At 44.3% G+C, this 10,107-nt stretch overlaps 1 long non-coding RNA gene across 1 annotated transcript; it reads left to right on the top strand.

The window, feature by feature from the left end:
• The first annotated feature begins 2,450 nt into the window (after positions 1–2,450).
• On the top strand, positions 2,451–9,318 carry LOC146359931 (uncharacterized). The gene is made up of 3 exons (XR_014786857.1): positions 2,451–2,848; positions 5,916–7,055; positions 8,412–9,318. It is a non-coding gene; the product is annotated as an uncharacterized LOC146359931 (long non-coding RNA).
• The last annotated feature ends 789 nt before the right edge of the window (positions 9,319–10,107 follow it).

Raw genomic sequence — 10,107 nt, 5'->3', positions numbered from 1 at the left:
TTTTTTTTTTAAACCTTAGGTAGCAAAAAACCCTCCAAGAACAGCTGGATGTTGAGAGTCTGGTGGAAAAGAAAAACAGAAATTGAGGAGGGGAAAATGGAATGGAATATCCTAGAAAATATTCTAGGCTGGATGACTGGCTGGAGACATGAACAGGAGCACTCCTGTTAGAAGGTGAGGATATAGAACAACATTTTGTTGCAGGTCCCACTTGTTTACATGAATACCCACCAGCCAGTCTCCCCAGGGAACCCCAGGGACTGAAGGTGTGTTAAGGCAGGGGGGAGCAAAGGGGTCTCTTGCAAAAAAAATGTCAGAACTCTCACCAAACTATAGTTTCCAGCATTCTTTGAGGGAAGTCATGACAGTTTAACTAGTAAAGCTGGTATAAATGTATATTGTAGATGTGCCCACAGAATAAGAATGGGACTATTACGCTAATGAATGCTATTTAACAGGGTTACAATCTAACATAGTTTGTTGTACTTAATCACATTGATTTCATTCTAATCTAGGTCTCCAGCCAAACGTGACTGTTCTCCTAGGGTTTACTTCTGCTGAAGTGAGCCGCTATGGGCTCCTTCACATAGAGCTTTTATCCTGCAGTTGAGATTGCTCCTTCACGGAAGTTTACGGGCTCTTTACATGACACTGTGTCCCTCCAGGGCGTCTCCTGCACTAAATGCCCTTTGTTCCATTTTTAATTAGATTGCAGATAATGAGCTATCAAATTACCCCACTGTGTTCTGCTTCAGTTTCCCCCGTGAAAAGAGTTAAAGCGACAAGAAGAGGAGCGAGATCAAAGAAAGATAATGGAAGACTCAGATATGGGGAGAAGGGGAGGAAAGGAAGCACATGAAAAAAGGAGTCGTTGTGATCCTGCATTTAAAACAGAAGGAGAAAGCCCCGTTTTAAATGCAGGATTTTAGGCTGGTGTAGAGATGCCCTATGTGACAGTTTTGACAATGGTAGTAAATCCATAGGATGATGGCTCTAGCAATGTTCTTCTTTTCCATGGAGAATGTTCATGTGTATGAACCAGCACTGAGAAAAGAGGATGGTGACTGTTTGTATGTGAGTGTTACTGTTTCCAGGGGTAGGCAACACGTGATCTGCCACGGCCATTTCTGTGGCCCTCACTCAGTTCCTGCCACTGCCGACATTGCCATCACTGCTATTCTCAAAATCCCAGCAGAACTGGGCTCCCCAAAGCCTGCCAAACAGCTGCTTGGTGGGCTGTCAGGAGTGTGATTCTGCTGGGAAACAGGATGTGCGCTGGGACAAAATTGCTGGGATTTCAGCAGTGGCAGCCACTTCCGGTGGTAGACCCCACAAGCCCACCCTCGACAGTGTGTTTGCATGACTGCCTCTGTGCCAGAGGAGATAACATAGTGGTCAGAGGTGGTCAGATCTTGATCTACAAATAGCTCTGGAATGGTTCACCTTCATTGCTCTGCCTCTGCATAACTGTCTTACAATGTGTTTACTAAGATCAGTACGTTTCTTACTATACAAGCAACATAAATACTACTATATAATTTTAGGGATGCACAGATCTGTCAATTCAGGTTTCTCTAATTTTTCCAGTCTTAAGTTCAGTTTGTTCCAAACTTAGGGAATTTTCTCAATCTGAAATTCAGTTCATCTTTGTGTTTTGCTTTTCTAAGGTTGCATGACAATTTTTATACATTTTTGTGCACATTTCTCCAAATGCATGCATTTTTGTATACTATTTTGCAAAATATACATATTTTTGCAAGCAATTTTCCTAATAATATATTTTTGCACACATTTTTTTATTGGAGAGCTCTGCAAAATTCAGAGAAGAGTAATTTCAAACTATAACTGAGTTACAGTTCATGTATTGATTCAAAAGTGTAAAATTAGGTAAACATATTACAATGTGAACACAATGAATTTCTCACCCTCTCTTCTATAAAATACAGAGATAATAATTTGAGCATCTGAAAATGACTGCTGCTTATGGTTCAAGCCTAGCGCATCACCAGTTGCTCCAAAATCATTGTGCCTGGTTATATCAGGCAGCTTATCCACAAGCCATCAAAATAAATGTTATATTTATTTAGAGCTAAAATTAATTCCCTGTCCCCCACTCCTGCTTGCCTAAGTTCATTTTGACAGCGATTATTCTCTGAATGGAAGAGAATGGAATTTGGCAAATATTTGACATCAGCATTGGATATCCAATACTTTTGCAGTATCATCGATTTTATCATTGGTTTTGTTGCATTTGCTTTTATTATGTATGTCGCCCTGAGAGCTTTGGCTAGAGGGCGACTCATAAATAGAATAAATAATAATAGCACTCAACCTTTGCACAGGATCTGATATGCAGCAATTAACATTTGACAGCATTTCCCAACTGGCACGCAGTGGCAGTCAGTGTTAGCTGGTATCTTTAAAACAGACGACACTTGACTGTGAAGCATGGGGAGGAGAGAGTGCTCAGCACCACGTTGTAACTTCAGGGAACAAAGGATGAGCCGAGATCATATACCAAGGGTGCAGAACCTCAGGGCCGGGGGATATATATGACCCTCTTGGGGTTCCAATCGGCTCTTCCAGGGTTCCCCACATACCCATGGGCCTTACCGTGGCCCCAGCCCCTTTTCCCCAGCTGCCCATCATTTTGTGTTTCCCCAACATTTGTGCAGTTTTCCCCCCATTCTAAAATGGCTGCAATGTCTCTTCTAAGGTTTAGTTACTGTCAGTAAGACATTTATGAACTTGAGCACACTCCGGGAGAGAGCGCAGGACAGGAAGGCCTGGCGTGCTATGGTCCATGGGGTCACGAAGAGTTGGACACGACTGAACGACTGAACAACAAGTAAGACATTTAAGCTAAAATATCCCCCCCCCCTTTGCCTTTGTCCCTGGCCCTTTTGCCTTCAGCTCCACCCACTACTAGGATGCAGCCCCCAAAACTTCTGTAGCATCTCCAAAAGGGAATTTGGCTGTCTGGCTGAAAGAGGTTCAATACCCCTGCCATGTACAGAGGCAAAGAAGCAACAGACAGGGCCGGAGGAATACGAGGGCCATCTCACGGTTAGATGTGAGGCCTGGATAGTGAGAAGCAGTAGCCAAATCTCACTGGATGGTATGGACAGGTAGGGGTGGCGCTGAGGCCTGACTGGGTCTGGGAGTCCATCAGGCTCCGCCACCCCCCACAAGCCCCTGGCCTCGAGCGCCCCTGCTCATGCCCTCCCAGATGCTCCCCACACTCACCCAGACCTGTTCCGCAAGCATCCATCATTTTGCAGAGGTTTTTCTTACCAAAAAAGGAAGCTAATAAAAAACACGCATATTTAAATATGCTCACATTCAGGCTGGGAAAGCTTGATCTATGCAATATTTAAATATATTTAAATATAAGCATTTTTTATTAGCTCCCTTTTTCGTGAAAAAAAACTCGGCAAAATGGTGGGCTCTGGCAGATGGTACCCAGGGTGACTGCAAGTTACTCACCGAGCTTGTGGGGGTCAAGCGCGGGTCCAGGGGGGCTCAAGCGGGGCGGTGCTTCCGCAGGCACCTGCTGATCCCGGTTGGGGGTGGGTTCGTAAATCCCTATGGAGGGGAAGAGATAAGTCAGAAATACCAGCGCCATTATCATCTTATTCTTCAAGTGCAAAAATGCCCTAGCACGGCTCTGCTCATATTTACTTTGTGTTTTAGAGAGGGTGATTAGCATATATTAACAAACATAAGCTTGGATCAACAAGGCAACAAAATTCTAGATTAAAAATAGAACCGCCGATTCAGCAGTTTAGGACAGGCCTGGGAGCAGTTTCTTGGATGCACAAAACTGCAGTGAATATAAGCATGTAAAAAAGATGCCCCAAGTCATTGCATTTATTTTCAGAAATGACTATAATGCTCCTTCCTTTGTTTGTGACTGCCTCAAGTAAGGTCAAGCAGTGCCCATTTAAGGAGAGATATTCTTAAGATATTCTTAAGAAATATGGCTGTCTACCAATGTTTCCAAAAGTGCAAAACCACTTTCATCTGCCTTTCTGAAATAGAAGTGTCTTCTATTTAAGGCTAACGGCTACTTATTTTGTAGCTGAGACCTTTATATAGCAGTGGGTCACTATGGTGAATCACCATTGAGGATCTGTACATTGGTGTCCTGCTGAGACCTGGAGAGCACATTGTCATAATTGAAAACACACATGCATACATGAGGTTGCCTGCTGTAATGGCCTTGTGCCAGTTAAAAAAAAGAGATACCCTTAAATAAGTACAGGGATGTTTGCACACACATCTGTTTTAAACAGTGCCAGCCAGCTCCAGGTTGTGGTGGGCCACTGAGCAAGACACTCTCAACGAGCCCTCTCCCTCGGTGAGTCTACCTTTTCACCAGCATTGTCATCTGCTGCTGCTCCTCTTCCTCATCACTGATACCACCTGCTGTCATTGGCCATGCCAACTGGGGCTGGTGGGAGTTGGAGTCCAGCAACATCTGGCAGACCACAGATTCCGCACTCCTGTATAATTTATCATGAAGATCGCTGGGAGATAGCCAGGCTACCTGGCTTCCTTATGGGGTTGTCAGCTTTATCACCACCCTCACTTTCGTGCCTTTAACAACAGCCTGAATGGCAGGAGCTGAACAAAGGAGGTTATTCCCATCCATTTCTCTCCCTGCTGGGAAAACTCTGTAAAAAGTTGGCAGCTCTGTGGAATGTGCAGAGCATAGCATGACAGGACGGAGACAGCAGAACAAATAATTTTTAATAGTTTCTTCATAGAATGAACATGCTTGAGTATATGTGCAAATGTGGGAGCTACTAATGATTTTTAGCACTATGTTGAGTGTTATTTGTAATCCTCTCACTCCATTTTGTTCATCAAGCCTATTGAGCTAATCTACCAAAAGGACTAAGACATTAATCCATGCATCTTCATTGGCACTATAAAATGGGAAAGTGTGTGTGATTAGAAATGGAATTCCAAGGCCTGGTGGTGGTGGTGACGGGCTTAACTTCTTGCTCTGGAGCTTCCTTGCATAAATCACCATGTCTTGATGTGCCACCAGCATTGTTTGCTCACTGCACTTGTTCATATTTCATCTCCTTGCACTTTGGAGAGAGGAAACACAGGTTCACCCTTTGCCCTTTCCTGCATAAATGTGTCATGTTACTATGGATACCTCCCACCGGGGACATGCTCTTTAGAGTTCTGTTAATGTCTGCATTGATTGACAAAGAGGCCCTAAAGATACCTTGATAACACTCCAACTGCTTGTTGAATACATTTTGAAAACCAAAGGTCAGGGTTGAAATCTGTCAATTGGCAGTGCTTAATGGACATTGATCCGGTCCCCCATATTTTTTGGTGGGGTCTATGCATTGGTGGAGTTTCACAGTACCAACTGGTTGCCTGACTGTGGTTTTACTTTGAACCAATGCTTGGGTGCACATGCCTCGCATGTAGCTGTGTGACTGTTGGGTTAAAGTCCAGGTTCATCTGGCAAATACGTGGGATTGAATTTCAATGTGAAGAACAAACAAAAACATCAATGAATAAAATTCACAAACATCATATGTTGAATTAAGATTCACAAAATCACCTGCTGGGGGAATGTCAAAGAAAGTATGTAGAAGTGACATTGTTTCACTTGCCCAAAGTCTTACTGGCTCAGCTCCTGAATCTTTAACAACAGCCCAATATGCAAATAAATAAATAAGGGAGTAAAACAATTCCTTTAGAAAAACATCCCCTGTTTAATTTCTGCAGATCATTCTACTGTTAGAGGCAAAGAAGTGGGTCCAGTCCAGTTGGCAAGCCAAAGGCCTAGAAAATGTTTTGCAATATCTCAAGGTGTGTAACACATGGATACCTGACACTTTAATTATACTATAAACACACATTTGTTTCTCATTTGTTGCATGCAGGTATGTCAAACCTGAGCACACTTGGTGAAAGACCGGACACTTCATCATGTTGGAAAGATGACACATGGCACACAGAGAACACATGGAGCTCCTGAGTTACCAACTTCTTCAGAAATATGTCAGAACAAGCAGATCCAGGCTTTGTTGGCCTTTGTGCAAGAAGAAGCTTATCTCATGCTCATGAATAGCCCCTTGCTCATGAGTAGACCCGGGGCAAAAGGTTCTTTCTGGTCATCAGCCTGGCACCCCAGCTGCATCAAGCAAGCATGGGGGTCCCTGATCCCTTACTGAGCCACAAAATGGTGGCTCAGCCTTTTCTGTAAAGGCCAACTTTTGTCAGGGTGGACACTGAGCCCATAGAATCCCAGAGTAGTTCTGATTCTGAGGAAGAGGAGTCGCTCCTGGGAGAGCAGCGCACTCCTCTTTCCCAGGGCCAACAGCTGATGGAATTTCCTCCCACCAGCATTCCTAGCTTAGATAGCAGTCCTGGGAGTGACAGAGCGTGGGAAGCAGACTTGATGGACATGCAACGCCGACACAGAGAGCGGCGGCAAATGGAGGGCGCAGAAAGGAGGCGTAGTGCCCGTTTGGCGCACAAACGGCTGCGCCCAGAGGCTCCAAGAGAAAAGGGGAGGGACTCTCCCATGTCCTTAAGTTCAGGGGTCTGCCAGTAATTCCCTTTCAAACGGGGACCAACTGTTACAACGTAGGGCATAGGTACTCTGCTGTTCATATCTAGTTGCTAACGGTAGAGTTGTTAAGTTGTAAAAGAGGAATAAAGCTTTGAAAAGAATCCCTTTGTCTGTGTCTCGACTTGGCTACTAGATTAGACTGAGAGAGGCCTCCAAGGAGCCCTTGACAACTTTCTGCAAATGGTGGCCATAAAGCGAACATGCACACAGGATTACAGGCGTAAACAGCCATTTTTGCCAGTAATCTTGCACAGATGTCCACTTTACAGCCAGCATTTGCGTAAAATTGGCCTTTATGTAAAAGACCGAGCTGCCATTTTTATGTAAAATGGCAGGTCGGCACAGGATTGGGCAGTTGGGCACCTCTCGCCGGGCACTCACAGACCATGGGGCAAGTACAGCGGCCGGCCAGTGGGGGTCCGGCAAGCAGCACGCAACCCGGACTGTGGTAAGTTCAACCATCCCTAGTGGTGGCCCCCTTTCTTTGGAACTCCCTGTCCCTGGAGGTCAGGCAGGCACCAATATTGTGTAGCTTCCGATGCCTCCTGAAAGCAGCTCTTTTCCAGGAAGCATTCCTTAACTACAGGTTTTATTGGCATCATATTTTCAAATGAATAATTTTAATATGGTGTTTTAATATTTTTATTGCTTTTCCTTTTATGTTCACTGCTCCAGAATCCGCTTTAGATGTGGAGCAGTTTACAAATGATGTAAATAAATAAATGAATAAATACACAAATAATTATTGCCCTGTGCAGGCTTTCCAAGTCTCACAAGATTAGACTGTGAGAGCAGGAATGTGCTAGCCAGTCCTGTCCCCTCCATCATGCCCCTGTTGCCTGAGGCTACCGCCCTCCATGTATTGGAGGAGAAGGACTGCAGCCAGGAATCCTGTTACACTTGTGTAGGCTTCCAGCATAAATTAGAACCTTCCACATGGAAGGCGGAGGGGCCAGGCAACGGGAAAGCAATGGAGGGCTGGGTCCAGTGAGCACACCCCTGCCTCCCCACTCATCGTATGTGGACAAGAACAAGTGAATAGGGCTTATGCCCTCTAAAAAATCTGGTTTGTTTATGTCAGGGAGGACTCTGCCTGTTTTACAGCTGTGGATACCGGCACTGTGTTTCTGAGAGACTGTTGCTGTATTTTTTAAAAAAATCACTTTGGCAAAAGCAGGACCTCCATCTTCCTGACTCCTCTTGCATAACTGGTTTTTCCAAAGTTTACTTAGGCTGTGGTTTTCCTGCTCTCGAGCGGCTGCATGAACTTTTCCCCAGCCTCTGCTCCTACCGCTGGCTTTATGAAAGGGTTTTCTCTTCAGTTCCTGGATCTGTAGATACTGTATTAATCCTCCTGGACCTGAGAGAACTTGCTCGTTTTCTGGTAGAAATTCTATTATTTGTCAAAGCCCTTTTCTTTTGTTGCCCTTAGAATTGCTTGATTTGGAGTTGGATTGTGCTTGTTTTATAGTTTAGTCCCAGCATCATAGCAGCAGTATGACCCAAATGTCTACAGGGCATTGCTTCTTCTTTCGCTACACTGCAGTTTACCCACTGTGCTTCTATTAGCACAGTGACAGAACTCCTCACTTACGTAGCCATCTGTAGTGCAGTGGAGTTTAATTCTGCCTATTCTTTGTGAAGTCCATTAACGTCAGGCAGTTTATGTGAACTCCTGTGTCTATTTTTAAATGCCACACCTTGTTAATCTCTGTTGTCAGTTTTGCAAATAAATACTTTGCCCTGTTCTCTGTAGGATTTGTTAATTAATGCTACTAACAACATTCCATCATTTTCTCCACAGTTATTTCCTTCCTGTTCAGAGAACATAAGAATATAAGAAGAACCGTACTGGATCAGACCAAGGGTCCATCTAGTCCCAGCATTCTGTTCAAGCAGTGGCCAACCAGCTGTTCACAGGAAACCCACAAGCCGTACATGAGTGCAACGGCACCCTCCTACCCATGCTCCCCAGCAACTGCTGTACATAGGCTTACTGCCTCTGATACTGGACGTAGCATAGAGCCATCAGGCCTAGTAGCCATTGATTGCCTTCTCCTCCATAAATTTGAATTAAAATTTCAATTTTAAAGCCATCCGAATTGGACACCATCACTACATCTTGTGGTGGCAAATTCCATAGTTCAACTATGCACTGTGTGAAGACATACTTCCTTTTATGTATCCTGAAGCTCCCACCAATCAGCTTCCTGGTATGACCCTGGATTCTGTTATTATGAGAGAGGGGCCTGTGGAACCTTTTCTGTGGGGCTGCCTTTGAAAATGGTATGGGAACTTCCACTGGTCCAAAATAGGGCAGTGAAATTGTTAATGGGGACTGGTTGGTATGATCATATTACATCTTTGTGTGTTGTGATGTGCACTGGATTCCAGTCTGTTTCCAGGCCCAATTTAAATTGCTGGTATTAATTTTTAAAGCCCTAAATGCCTTGGGGCCAAGTTACCTGAAGGATTGTATCTCCCCATATAATCTGCCCAGATCCTAAGTACATCTTTTTAGATCTTTATACTGCTGCTTTTATTCTGCTTTTCACTTTGGTTTTATTCTGTTTTAAACTTTATTTAATTTTTAATTTTGTTTTATCATTTTTATTTTATGGTTTTTATTTTTGTGAACCACCCAGAGAGCTTTGTCTATTGGACAGAATAGAAATGTAATAAATAACATCATCTTCTTCTCATGGACACACATACAATTAGGGATGCACAGTTTGTGTAAAATCTGTTCTGTCTGTGTTTTGCAGATTGTCAGGAGCCTTTTGTTCCATCATCTGCCCATCCACAAAATCAGATTTTTTGTTTCCAAACTTGCGCTAATTCACACGTGCAAAAATGTGCACATTCTCCCAAAATGTGTATTTTCACATTTTAGCCCGTGGGGAAAATGCACATTTTTGGCCCTTTTTTATTTTGCGTATTTTTCTAGAGAAAATTTGTACAAAATTTGGGAAAGTTAGAAAACCGGTCCACAAGACCATGGAATCCGCCTGACAGGGGAGAAGTAGGGATGTACGAAATATACTTACCTTTCCGCGGATTATGTTTATGGTGGGGGGGAGGCGTTCCGTCCCTCCCCCCGGAATCCTTGACGGGCGGGAGACGCTCCGTTCCTCCCCCCAAGAATCCTTGATGGCCGGATGTGCTCCGCGGCAGCTCCGCAGCAGCTCCGCAGAGCAGCCGGCCAGGCCCAGGTCAGAGCCATCCACAGCTGGATTTCCGGCCACGGAGGGCTCTGGGTAAAAAAAACAAAAGCAAAAAACCATGTACACCGTAGCCGCCGCCATTTGCGTTCCTTATTTTTGGCTGTCTTAGTCTACATAAATATTTACGTAGAGTATGACAGCGAAAATAAAGGGGAATGCAAATAGCATAGCGGGCGCTATTTGCGTCCCTTTTTGATTCGCCGTTTTAGCCTACGTAAATACGTAGGCTAAAACGCCGAATCAAAAAGGGACGCAAATAGCGCCTGCTATGCTATT

Source organism: Heloderma suspectum, chromosome 1 (assembly GCF_057233095.1).
Source record: "Heloderma suspectum isolate Gila_16-S chromosome 1, 16-S_ref, whole genome shotgun sequence".
NCBI classification, from domain to species: Eukaryota; Metazoa; Chordata; class Lepidosauria; order Squamata; family Helodermatidae; genus Heloderma; species Heloderma suspectum.
This window is presented reverse-complemented; position numbering and strand designations above follow the sequence as displayed.